The sequence below is a fragment of the Salvelinus sp. IW2-2015 genome, linkage group LG32, assembly GCF_002910315.2.
Source record: "Salvelinus sp. IW2-2015 linkage group LG32, ASM291031v2, whole genome shotgun sequence".
NCBI lineage: Eukaryota > Metazoa > Chordata > Actinopteri > Salmoniformes > Salmonidae > Salvelinus > Salvelinus sp. IW2-2015.
The window spans coordinates 7,174,499-7,188,926 of NC_036871.1; the positions used below are offsets into that span (position 1 = coordinate 7,174,499).

Sequence of the window (14,428 nt, forward strand, 5' to 3'; positions counted from 1 at the left end):
ACCAAAATTTGCATCCTGCAGCACTAATTCCAAAAGGTTTGGGACACTGTAAAGTTCCATGGAGAATAGAGCTCCTGCTCTCAGCAAGGAAAGGCTAGAAACACTCCACCCACCGATAAATCCAGACAACCATAATCAAGAATTTCAATAAGCATTTCTCTACGGCTGCCACGCTTTCCCACCTGGCTACCCCAACCCCAGCCAACCGCTCTGCACCCCACGCAGCAACTGGCCCAAGCCCCCCCCCCCGCCCCCGCTTCTCTTCACCCAAATCCAGACAAGCTGATGTCCTGAAAGAGCTGCAGAATCTGGATAACAACAAATCAGCTGGGCTAACACATCTGGACCCTCTCTTCCTAAAATTATTCCCCCCCTTCATGTCTCACCCCATTTCGCAACCCCCTTTATAGCTGTCAACTCTCCTTTGACGCTGAGATTCCTAAAGATTGGCAAAGCGCCGCTATCCCCTCTTCAAAAAAGGAGATCACTCTAGACCAACAATGTTGCAGACCTATATCCATCCCTGCCCTGCCTTTCTAAAGTCTTTGAAAGCCAAGTTAACAAACAGATCACCACCATCTCGAATCCCACCTTACATTCTCCGCTATGCATCCGGTTTCCGAGCTGGTCACGGGTGCACCTCAGCCACGCTCAAGGTCCTAAACGATATCATACCACCATCGATAAAAAACAATACTGTGCAGCCAAGGCTTTCGACTCTGTCAATCACGCATTCTTATCGGCAGACTCAACAGCCTTTTTTTCTCTACATGACTGCCTTGCCTGGTTCACTAACTACTTCTCAGATAGAGCTACATATTCGTCACCAAACCCACTGGCTCCAGGTCATCTATAAGTCTTTGCTAGATAAAGCTCCTCCTTGTCAGCTCACTGGTCACCATAGCAACACCCACCRGTAGCAAGCGCTCTAGCAGGTATATTTCACRGGTRAWCCCCAAAGCCAACACCTACTTTGGCCGCCATTCCTTCCAGTTCTCTGCTGCCAATGACTGGAAAGATTTGCAAAAATCACTGAAGCTGGAGACCCATATCTCCCTCACTAACTTTAAGCATCAGCTGTCAGAGCAGCTTACCGATCACTGCACCTGTACACACCCCATCTGTAAATAGCACACCCAATTACCTCATCCCCATATTGTTATTATTTTTTTCCCCCTCTTTTGCACCCCAGTATCTCWACTTGCACATCATCATCTATCACTCCAGTATTAATGCTAAATTGTAATTATTTCACCACTATGGCCTTTTTATTGCCTTACCTCCCTAAACTTATCACATTTGCACACACTGTACATAAATTKTTCTATTGTGTTTTGACTGTACGGTTGTTTATCCCATGTGTAACTCTGTGTTGTTGTTTTTGTCGCACTGCTTTGCTTTATCTTGGCCAGGTCGCAGTTGTAAATGATAACTTGTTCTCAACTGGCCTACCTGGTTAAATAAATGTGATTTCTTTTTTTTTTAATCATGCTGAAAGTTTGTGTTCGGTGTCCATACTTTATGCTACCATGGGGCACAACGTTGACATCAGAAAACCGCTCGCCCACACAACGCCATACACGCTGTCTACCAAGTCGGTTACGACGCCGAACTGCAGTCAGGTCAAGAACCTGGTGAGGATGACAAGCACACACATGAGCTTCCCTGAGATGGTTTCTGACKGTTTGTGCAGAAATTACACAGGCAGCCCAATTCTGTTTTGTTTTTTTCACTAATTGGTCGTGACCAATCAGATCAGTTCTGAAAAAGATCTGATGTGATTAAGACCACTTAGTGGGAAAAATATCAGAATTGGGCTGCTTGTGTAAATGCAGCTAGTATGGCTGAGTCAAAATCTCAAATAGAGGYGAGTGTACACTTTTTATCGCTAACTCAAGAGAACTGGGTATTCAACAAGAATGTTATATGATAAAAGTAACATACCAAATAAATTGTATGAACAGTGAGGTACTGTTCAGTGTGTCCGAGTGTGTCTCAGGTGTAGACACACACAAGTGCAGAGAAATGTAGCTACAGATTGTTACACAAGACATTGTGATTTACTCAAAGATTTTTGTCGCCATCTTGTCTATTTCAAGTCTTCTCTCATTGATCAAGACAAGTGGGTGTCAACCCCAAAGTGTTGCATGTCTTGATGACACAGACCTGTCTCGATAAATGAGAGAAGACTTGAAATAGACAAGATGGCAGCGTGGCACATTTTCTAAATACAACAGTAAATTGTTGTATTGTTGTATCTCCTCACTGTTTGCTACTAAACTTATCTAGCTAGCTTGATATACAATAATTGTTATTTACATCTGTTTAGATTTTTTTAAATTGTACCTTAATTTAACTAGGCAAGTCAGTTAAGAACAAATTCTTATTTACAATGTCCTGACAATGCTGGGCCATTGTGCGCCGCGCTATAGGAATCGCAATCACGGCCGGATGTGATACAGCCTGGTAACGTTTGCTGGTGAACCTAGCTTTAGTTGGCTGGTTTTAATGTTGTAGCTTGCTGTAGCCATATCTACAACTAAAAAAGAGAAGAGGTTTTACAATCAAGATACAAAATATCTCCAATTGTAAATCTCTTCTATTTTTAGTCATAGATATAGCTACCGGTAGTTGTTTAGATAGCTACATAGCCAAGTTAGCAAACATAAAAATTATTTGATTTCTCCCCACTGCAACACAGTAGTATGTCAGSCAGCAATACAGTATGGGTTTCAGTAGATAAACTACATTTTGCTAGCTAGCTAGGTGGCATGCAGGAAAAATAACTTGGCAATAACTAATAGCTAGGCACCGTCATCTGCTCTCTTGGTGCTGGCATCAGCTGTAGCTAAACGTTAGCTAGCCAACTCTTTGTTTAGAATCCTCTTCSCTATATTCCGGTTGAAACATGTATGGTTGGATGTCACCATGTAGCTAATAGAACATCATAAAGTGCTCCATGGTTGAATTCATGTTGATAAGAGGAATCACTTGAAGCKATTGCGTCTGGACAGTTCTTTCAGTTTTGCCCAAAGGATTGTTGTTGTTAGTGTTGGCCTCCTTTTTTWAAAAACGCCTTGTGGGAGGGACAGGGGCCAGAATACAAATCAGTGAGATGAAACACATCTCGCTGTCCTAGAAATGCCTCGGACATAACGAAAACAAGCCCAGATTCCCCCAGGGTGAAATTGCCCTTTAACACAACACCTATCAACCTCAATAAGGGGTTCAAACCTCTTGGCTTAACGGTACGCTGCCCCCTGAATTGTTCACACTATGGTGCATAGCTACATACAACACTTTAACTGTGGTGTATTGCTACAGACATAACCATAACTTTTACTGTCGTGTACATGTACCCGGCAGGATATGAACCCAGGACTGCCACAGGAGAAACCAACGTCTTGACCATTAGACCAAAATGAAATTCTCCCTAGGGCAAAGGGCCGACACTGATTTTTAAGTCGCAGGTGGGCTACCTCATCACGTGACCATGAGCAACCATGACCAACTCATGTCCGTTACACATAGCTAGACATTCCAACGTTGAGTCACATCAACACGACAGCAGCTGTTGCTATGATCATCTCAATCGCTCAACGGCATCATGATAAAACAGGCAGGCATTGATAAGCGTTGTGTTAATTGCTCTTGAGATTGAACTCCATAGTGCAAACACAGTACCTGATTGGTTTACATTCATGTTAATAGGGTATCAGTGGGTACGTTTATGGTAATTTTGAGACGGACAGAGAGACAGCTAGACACTCACTCCTTCACTCACTCACTCACACAGACACACACACACACTTATTCCCCACCGGCTCACCACAGAGGATAGAATATAGCACAATCGGTTACAGTCCTACCCTAAACCTCTCCACATTTCCATGGCACACATTTTAATTGTCACTGCTTAGAGCGACTGGCCTACCTCACAGGAAACTCATTTGGGAGAAACAAAAGGAAAAATATTCACTTTCCCCACATAAGCCCCATCCAACTGTAACCTAGAGTAAGCTACCTCAAATATATGAACTTCAGTACTTTTAGCCTGATCCCAGATCTGTTTGTTACCTTGTCAAGTTTTATGGACCATAGCAGCACAAGCAGATCTGAGACCAGGTTAGAGTACTCTGAGCTTTCACTATGTTCATATTTTCGGGACTTTTCCAGGTCAAGGCACCCTATTTATCCTCCTAAAGCCTTTTTCCCATTTTAAAGGTCTTAGAAGAAGGAAGTGTCAATATTTTGTTCGACAGCCATTTTGCGGCCAATTTCAGGGCTTTGTTTCTTCCTGTTCCCACCACTGCCCTGTCCTGGGGATAAATGTAGCCTTCTTCCTCACACAGCCTCCTCACATCATGATAAACTTTGCAATCCAAACATCTCCGTCCACAGCATTCTTGACTACAAACGACAAATTAAATTTGAACACATGACACTTAAAACGGTAGCCTCACTAAGAAGACATGTTTTAAAACATTGAGGCCTCAAGAAGATATGTTCTAAAACATTGAGGCCTCTGCTGCAGAATATCACATTTTAGATATTAGTTTGGGCACATACTCACATTGTTTTGGATTGATGTTCCTGGAACACCTCGAAGTTAGCCTGGTCCCAGATCTATTTGTGCTGTCTTGCCAACACCTATCTATGTGACAATGACCATAATTGGCAAGCACAAACACATCTGGGATCAGGCTACCTTGACGTGGCTACACTTAAACAAAGAGGTCAGAGTTTTCAGCCTTGGGAATTGGGCTCTGATATAAGCTTTGTGAAGAATGTTGTGGAAAATATACCGCTATCATGAACATGAAGACTACCAATTTTTTCAGCTGTTCCTGGACTGATTATTCTGCTAAGATCAGATGATTCTCTCTCTCTCTCTCGTCAACTGTGATGGTGACGTGTATGCCTCTTATTTGCGATGCACTTTTTCCCAAACCCAAAGTGCTACTTACAAAGTGCTGCGGACTCGAGAATGGCTCTGGCCGACAGTAGTGCACTATATAGGGAATACAGTGCCATTTGGGACACACTCTACAACTGGAGGGGGCAGTGACTTGGATGAATTGGATATCCTATGGCATCCTGTGGGCCCTTCTCAAGTTCTCAATAACCATTTACATGTATGTCTACAGCATGTGTCTGTCTTTAACTCTCTCTCTCTCTCTCTCTCTCCGTGTTCTGTTCTTTAAAAAAGGGATATTTTCTTCCTCCAGTATGGACACGCTGACTGTGTGGTTTTTCCAGCCCATAGCCTCATTCCTTGTCTTCTATTTGGACTTGGTTTTAGAAACTAAAGCCAACTTCTATGACTCCCAACTCCCTCCACCTAACCCCTCTCTCTCTCTCCTCCCAACTCTCTCTCTCTCTCTTTCTGTGTCTTTCTCTCGCACACACTTTCTCTCTATCGCTCCATCCAGTTTGTTCTGTCCTGGTGTCTCTCCAACAGCAACAGGGTCTCAATCTCCGCTCCGTGTGCAGGACATAAGTCCATAGGATAAAAGCTGCCCGTGGGGCTTTCACGCAGGGAGGGAAAAACAGCATGGTTTTTTAAATGCTTGGGCCAAAACAGAGTGTGAGTGAGTGAGTGAGTGAGTGAGTGAGTGAGTGAGTGAGTGAGTGAGTGAGTGAGTGAGTGAGTGAGTGAGTGAGTGAGTTTATATGTGTGTGTGTGAGGGGTTGAGAGGTAATGCATGTGTGATAGACAATCAATTTTTAGAGGTCACACTCTTAGAAAAAAAAGGTGCTCTCTCGAACCTTAAAGGGTTATTTGGCTGTCCCAATAGGAGAACCCTTTGAATAACCTTTTTTGTCTCCAGTAGAACCCTTTTGGGTTCAAAATAGAACCATTTCCACAGAGGGTTCTAATTGGAAACCAAAAAGGGTTTTCTTATGGGGACAGCTGAGGACCCCTTTTTTTTCTAAGAGTGCAGATGTCTATCAGATGGTCATTAAGTGCACCAAATCCAACCTGTATGCCTGATTTGTTCAGACTACTAAATAACACTTTCCTATCTATTCAGTTCTAAGATTAAAACGACCCATTCTTATTTGAATGACCAACTTTTACCCACGGACAATAACAGTACATTCAACTAGCAGAGAAATAGAAGAAAAAGGAACTTTCTCTTACCTTTAACAATTCTGGTGTTCTCCACTGTAACCTGATGTGAGTGTGTCAGAGTATCCACTCCAGTCTGAGTTCCAGTACTTCTCCAGTCACTTCTCTCTCATCTCAGCCCTGCCTGTCTGTCTCTCTCCTAGAAGGAGGTACCATCAGGGAGAGTGGGATGCCGTGGCTGCTTGGCAAATACCTCTTTGGAATCCTCTCATAGCACAAGCGGTGTTGTTGTTGTGTGTAAAGAGCAGTGGGGAGGGGTTTCAGAGCATGACTTTCTCCCTCTGTCCAATGAGACTGCGGGTGGGGGCCCACACAGAGCGGCCACACCCATGTCATAGGATATCGACCAATAGGAGCATGCAGGTGGGGCCCCTTACTCAAAGCAGCTCACCCCACACCCTGGCAGCTGGTAGTGGGTTTTCAAAATAAACTCCCCTCGGTTGTCAGTGAGGGTTATTTTTTAACTCAAGTAATGCCACTTTTGTGCATGAAAATACTCACACACCACACAGTTCTTTTTTAACTCAGCTAATGGCACTACTACATATGCATGGACACACATACACACAGGCAACTGGTGTAAACGTATCCTCTGTTATGTGGACTGTGACCACCCTTTACAATCAAGAAAATAACAAGGAGGCAGAGATGTGGGGGGCAATTCACAGGACATACCTCTCATTCTTCATGAGTCCCCTTTTCCCCCATGACCACCATACTGTCTACCCCCTCTACACAATGCTACAATCGTCCCCTTGTCGTAAGGTCATTACTGTCAAAAACCAGCCCTATGACCCCTCCTTCCGCCAAGCTACTGTTTGCTAGAGCAATTAAGAGGGGTGTGTGTGTGTGTGTGAGTGTGTGTTGTTTGTGAAGTGGGGCAATCTTCTCAGGCCAAGATAAATATAATCCAAGCAGCAATAGAGGAAGAATGTACCCCTAAAAAAATTGAAATATTTAAACAAGTTTGCAGCCTGTGCACAAACTAACGACACATCTTATTGACTTACTCAAAATAACATTCAGAATTCCATGAAGCAGAAAGAGATACCCACAGAGCCATGACCACGGCATTTCACATTCGCCATGTTCATAACACGGATGGAAAAGGAATTAGCGAAGAAAGGCTCATTTTCCATTACACACACAGACCACTGACTCCGAAAGGGATTGTGGTTTTACTGAGGGCAAAAAAAAAAAAAAGCACTGCTGACTGACCACATACTGCAGTGTACACAACAGAAAACTCAGAGCTGCCTTAGTTGGTTATGGCAGCTACAGTATAAAGAGAAGAAATTCTAAAGTATTTAAAAATTGATTGCATTGGAAGGTACTTGGACATGATTTGCACATGAAGTGTGAAAATGCTAATATGCACTGAGTATACAAAACATTAAGAACACCTGCTCTTTCCATGGCATAGATTGACAAGGTGAATTAAGGTGAAAGCTATGATCCCTTATTGCTGTCACTTGTGAAATCCACTTCAATCAGTGTAGATTAAGGGGAGGAGACAGGTTAAATAAGTATTTTTAAGCCTTGAGACAATTGAGACATGGATTGTGTGTGTCCCATTCAGCAAGACAAAACATTTAAGTGCCTTTGAATGGGGTATGGTAGTACGTGCCAGGCTCACCTGTTTAAGTCAAGATCTGCAACACTGATGGGTTTTTCACACTCAACAGTTTTCCTTATGTATCAAGAATCGTCTACCACCCAAAGGACATCCAGCCAACTTGACACAACTGTGGGAAGCATTGGAGTCAACATGGGCCAGCATCTCTGTGGAACGTTTTCGACACCTTGTATGTAGAGTCCATACTCTGATGAAGGGGGTGCAACTCAATATTAGGAAGGTGTTCCTAATGTTTGGTATACTCAGTGTAAGCACCAATGACTTGCATTGGATTTGTGCCAGAAATACTAAAAAGTTACCATTTGAAACAGTGGCCAGGTAAACAAAACCAAAGCATGGACTGCTGTCATACCTAGTCCATAGACTGCTTACAGAGTAAGGAAACCAATATGTAATTTGGGTGAACTATCCCTTTTAAGTGCTAATGTAGGCTAGTTGAAGATCATTATCTTTTGATTTGTACCAAGACAGCAAATTATGTAGAGGTTTGTTTTTACCTGTACAAATCCTTGTTCTGTCTACTATACATGTATTTTCAATGTAAACTTTCCCCTTTTGCCTCTCTTGTTCATTTGCCAAGAATGCCCTCTASTGGTGAAAGGTGATCATCACATAAAGTTGTAACCAAGGTTAGTAGTTAAAACCATCTATCTATATAAACAATATCCCAAGGGTTAGTGTAGAACAGTGGTTCCCAAACTTTTTATAGTCCCATACCCCTTCAAACATTCAACCTCCAGCCTCGTACCCCTTCAAACATTCAACCTCCAGCCTCGTACCCCTTCTAGCACCAGGGTCAGCGCACACTCAAATGTTGTTTTTTTGCCATCATTGTAAGCCTACATTTATTAAACATAAGAATGAGTATGAGTTTTTGTCACAACCCGGCTCGTGGGAAGTGACAAAGAGCTCTTATAGGACAAGGGCACAAAAAATAATAATAAATKATTTTGCTCTTTATTTAGCCATCTTACATATTAAACCTTAGTTGGTCATCACAAATTGTGAATAACTCACCACYGGTTAATGAGAAYGGTGTGCTTGAAAGGATGCACATAACGCTGCAATGTTGGGTTGTATTGGAGAGAGTCTCAGTCTTAAATCATTTTCCACACACAGTCTGTGCCTGTATTTAGTTTTCATGCTAGTGAGGTCCGAGAATGCACTCTCACATAGGTACTTGGTTGCAAAGGGCATCAGTGTCTTAACAGCACGATTTGCCAAGGCAGGATACTCTGAGCGCAGCCCAATCCAAAAATCTGGCAGTGGCTTCTGATTAAATTGTTGCAATTTCGATGAGGTTCTTTTGATCAGATATTTGTAAGTGGACTGTAGGCAGGGCATGAAAGGGATAACGAATCCAGTTGTTTGTGTCATCCGTTTCGGGAAAGTACCTGCATAATTGCGCACCCAGGTCACTCATGTGCTTCGATATATCACATTTGACATTGTCCATAAGCTTGAGTTAATTTGCACACAAAAAATCATACAATGATGGAAAGACCTGTGTGTTGTCCTTGTTAATGCAGACAGAGAAGAGCTCCAATTTAATCATAGCCTTAATTTTGTCCAGCACATTGAATATAGTTACGGAGAATCCCTGTAATCGTAGATTCAGATCATTCAAGCAAGAAAAAACATCACCCAGATAGGCCAGTTGTGTGAGAAACATGTCATCATGCAAGCGGTCAGACAAGTGAAAATTATGGTCAGTAAAGAAAACTTGAGTCTCTCAACAACAAAAAAATCAATTKTTTGCCCCTTGATAACCAGCGCACCTCTGTATGTTGTAAAAGCATAATGCAGAAAATACATGAGAGTTCAGGGGCCTTGCTTTAACAAGYGTAACCATTTTCACTGTAGTGTCCAAAACGTCTTTCAAGCTGTCAGGCATTTCCATGGCAGCAAGAGCCTCTCGGTGGATGCTGCAGTGTACCCAAGTGGCGTCAGCAGCAACTGCTTGCACGCGCGTTACCACTCCACTATGTRTCCCTGTCATGGCTTTTGTGCCATCAGTACAGATACCAACACATCTTGACCACCAATGTCCATTTGATGTCACAAAGCTGTTCAGTACTTTAAAAATATCCTCTCCTGTTGTCCTGGTTTCCAGTGGTTTGCAGAAGAGGATGTCTTCCTTAATTGACCCCCCATAAACGTAAAGGACATATACCAGCAGCTGTGCCAGGCCCGCCACATCTGTTGATTCATCCAGCTGTAACGCATAGAATTCACTGGCTTGTATGCGAAGCAGTAATTGTTTCAAAACATCTCCTGCCATGTCACTGATGCCTCGTGAAACAGTGTTGTTTGATGAAGACATTGTCTGTATAGTTTTTGGGGCCTTTTCCCCCAGCACTGTCCCAGCCATATCCACGGCAGCAGGAAGAATTAAGTCCTCCACAATAGTATGGGGCTTGCCTGTCCTAAACACTCAGTAGCTCACCACATAAGACGCTTCTAGCCCCTTTTAATTAATGGTATCTGTTGCTTTTATYCATGTCTTACTACTCGAAAGTCGTCTTAATTCTCACTCAAAAAACTCCCGTGGCTTATTTTTCAAATGGGAACTTTTCGTTTCTAAATGTCTGCCCAAGAGTGAAGGTTTCATCGAGTTGTGAGATAGTACTTTTGCACATATAACACACTGTGGCCGAGGAAAGGCACTACTCCCTATATAAGTGAACCCCAAATCAATGTAGTTCTCATCATATTTTCACCTCTTTGATGGTCCAACGTCCCTGTCTGTTGTTCGGTGCTTTCCCAGGTAAGGGGGCAGTAGCTCTTCGGCTGCATCAGATTCACAACRGTCAGTGTCCATGCTAGCTGGTCTAACAACAAATGTAGAATTACTGATGCAAGCATTGGATGTGCTCGTGGAAGCAGAACAACTTGTGTCATTGACAGGTGCAGGTGTAGTACTGCTGGTAGTAGCAGTATTACCAGTAGAGCTGGTATGTGTCTCTATGGATGCGGCGGGCCTTACTTTTTTCAACCATTTATCAATTTTCGAGCAATCAGAATAAGCAGCAGCTACATTTGGCTATGTACGGACCATTAGTGGAATTCCCGTGAGAGCGTAACGGTTAATTAGATTGTGTTGTTATTTCGCTGAACACTACTGTAGATGGTTTCATTTGATTTTTGGCAGTGAAACAAGGCGACTCAGGCGAGAAAAACACCTCACCCAAATGTATAACCCCGTTGGAAAATGTAAATGGACTGTTTGAAAATGTGAATCACATTTTTATTTGGTGTAACCCCCGACGGCATAAGCGTGCACCCCAGTTTGGGATTAGCCGGTGTAGAAGATGTTCAATCGGGGAGATTGTTGCTTTTACAAGGTTTACATGTGATACTGGTAACACTTTACCTAACGCCTGCAGATATAATGCTGTATAATTTATTTTAAGCATCTACTATATGAGCCTTTATAATTGAGGCTTTAGGTTACTGTGATGATATTTGTGGGCAACTTTTCAACCCACATTTAGTAAGTATCAATAGCGTAGTGTGAAAATAGAAAACTGAAAATAGAAATTCTATTGGAAGTGATACACAATCAATAGGTAGGTGCCATTGGGTTTGACAGTCACAGCAGACTCCATATTTGATGTGCATTATGTAACTCTATGCTACTGTAGGCCACTGTGGTTATCGGTTACATATTGACAGTGTTGGTATAGTCCTCTATGATGCGGATGCCTCCCCTTGATCGGAAGTTCACAGACCCTTAAACACAGCTGGCCTTTTTCAACAAGAAGGGCCAATCACAACTTCTTTACTAGAATCCACACCCACAAAAGTATTATGTATATGTACTGTATGTGAACAACTCTGTGGCCTTGTGGTTACTTAGCCACACTGAGACTGGAAGCATTTTTTAGGAATTACAGTTGAAGTCGGAAGTTTACACACACCTTAGCCAAATACATTTAAACTCAGTTCTTCACAATTCCTGACATTTAATCCTAGTAAAAATGTAGGTCTTAGTTCAGTTACCACTTTATTTTAAGAATGTGAAATGTCAGAATAATAGTAGAGTGATTTATTTCAGCTTTTATTTCTTTCATCACATTCCCAGTGGGTCAGAAGTTTACATACACTCATTTAGTATCTGGTAACATTGCCTTAAAATTGTTTAACTTGGGTCAAACGTTTCGGGTAGCCTTCCACAAGCTTCCCACAATAATTTGGGTGAATTTTGGCCCATTCCTCCTTACAGAGCTGGTGTAACTGAGTCAGGTTTGTAGGCCTCCTTGCTCGCACACGCTTTTTCAGTTCTGCCCACAAAGTTTCTGTAGGATTGAGGTCAGGGCTTTGTGATGGCCACTCCAATACCTTGACTTTGTTGTCCTTAAGTCATTTTGCCACAATTTTGGAAGTATGCTTGGGGTCATTGTCCATTTGGAAGACCCATTTGTGACCAAGCTTTAACTTCCTGGACTTGATGTCTTGAGATGTTGCTTCAATATATCCACATAATTTTCTCCTCACGAAGCCATCCATTTTGTGAAGTGCACCAGGCCCTCCTGCAGCAAGCACCCCCACACATGATGCTGCCACCCCCCTGCTTCACATTTGGGATGGTGTTCTTCAGCTTGCAAAGCCTCCCCTTTTCCTCCAAACATAACGATGGTCATTATGGCCAAACAGTTCTATTTTTGTTTCATCAGACCAGAGGACATTTCTCCAAAAGAACGTTCTTTGTCCCCATTTGCAGTTGCAAATCATAGTCTGCTTTTGTATGGCCGTTTTTGGAGCAGTGGCTTCTTCCTTGCTGAGCGGCCTTTTCAAGGTTATGTCGATATAGGAACTCGTTGTAATGTGGATATAGATTACTTTTGTTGCCTGTTTCCTCCAGAATCTTCACAAGGTCCTTTGCTGTTGTTCTGGGATTGATTTGCACTTTTCACACCAAAGTACGTTCATCTCTAGGAGACGGAACGCGTCTCGTTTCCTGAGCGTATGACGGCTGCGTGGTCCCATGGGGTTTATACTTGTGTACTATTGTTTGTACAGATGAACGTGGTACCTTCAGGTGTTTGGAAATTGCTCCAAGGGTGAACCAGACTTGTGGAGGTTTACAATTTGTTTTCTGAGGTCTTGGTTGATTTCTTTTGATTTCCCCATGATGCCAAGCAAAGAGCACTGAGTTTGAAAGTAGGCCTTGAAATACATCCACAGGTACACCCCAATTGACTCAAATGATGTCAATTAGCCTAACAGAAGCGTAATCTCAGCAAAAAAAAGAACGTCCCTTTTTCAGGACCCTGTCTTTCAAAGATAATTCGTAAAAATCCAAATAACTTCACAGATCTTCATTGTAAAAGGTTTAAACACTGTTTCACATTGCTTGATCAATGCAACCAAAAACAAATTAATGAACATGCACCTGTGGAATCGTCGTTAAGACACTAACAGCTTACAGACGGTAGGCAATTAAGGTCACAGTTATGAAAACTTAGGACACTAAAGAGGCCTTTCTACTGACTCTGAAAAAACACCAAAAGAAAGATGCCAGGGTCCCTGCTCATCTGCGTGAACGTGCCTTAGGCATGCTGCAAGGAGGCATGAGGACTGCAGATGTGGCCAGGGCAATAAATTGCAATGCCTGTACTGTGAGACGCCCTAAGACAGCGCTACATGGAGACAGGACGGACAGCTGATCATCCTCGCAGTGGCTGCACACAACACCTGCACAGGATCGGTACATCCGAATATCACACCTGCGGCACAGGTACAGGATGGCAACAACAACTGCCGGAGTTACACCAGGAACGCACAATCCCTCCATCAGTGCTCAGACTTTCCGCAATAGGCTGAGAGGCTGGATTGAGGGCTTGTAGGCCTGTTGTAAGGCAGGTCCTCACCAGACATCACTGGCAACAACGTCGCCTATGGGCACAAACCCACCATCTCTGGATCAGACAGGACTGGCAAAAAGTGCTCTTCACTGACGAGTCGCGTTTTTGTCTCACAAGGGGTGATGGTCGGATTCGCTTTTATCGTCGAAGGAATGAGCATTACACCGAGGCCTGTACTCTGGAGCGGGATCGATTTGGAGGTGGAGGGTCCGTCATGGTCTGGGGCGGTGTGTCACAGCATCATCGGACTGAGCTTGTTGTCATTGCAGGCAATCTTAATGCTGTGCGTTAGAGGGAAGACATCCTCCTCCCTCATGTGGTACCCTTTCTGCAGGCTCATCCTGACAGGACCCTCCAGCATGACAATGCCACCAGCCATACTGCTTGTTCTGTGCGTGATTTCCTGCAAGACAGGAATGTCAGTGTTCTGCCATGGCCAGCGAAGAGCCCGGATCTCAATCCCATTGAGCACGTCTGGGACCTGTTGGATCGGAGGGTGAGGGCTAGGGCCATTCCCCCCAGAAATATCCGGGAACTTGCAGGTTCCTTGGTGGAAGAGTTGGGTAACATCTCACAGCAAGAACTGGCAAATCTGGTGCAGTCCATGAAGAGGAGATGCACTGCAGTAGTTAATGCAGCTGGTGGCCACACCAGATACTGACTGTTACTTTTGATTTTGACCCCCCTTTGTTCAGGGATACATTATTCCATTTATGTTAGTCACATGTCTGTGGAACTTGTTCAGTTTATGTCTGTTGTTGATTCTTGATATGTTCATGCAAATATTTACAC

General features: G+C 43.3%; 1 protein-coding gene across 2 annotated transcripts in view; it reads right to left on the minus strand.

The window, feature by feature from the left end:
* The window catches only part of LOC111957179 (KN motif and ankyrin repeat domain-containing protein 4), a 48,231-nt gene that overhangs the window by 24,352 nt on the left and 9,451 nt on the right, over positions 1-14,428 (minus strand). The window contains exon 1 of one of the 2 annotated variants that reach the window (XM_023977927.2): positions 6,146-6,578. The exons of the other annotated variant lie outside the window; for it this stretch is intronic. The gene's annotated coding sequence lies outside the window, so the exon portion shown is untranslated. Of the gene's footprint in view, positions 1-6,145; positions 6,579-14,428 lie in introns of those variants that run through there. 2 annotated transcript variants of the gene reach the window in all.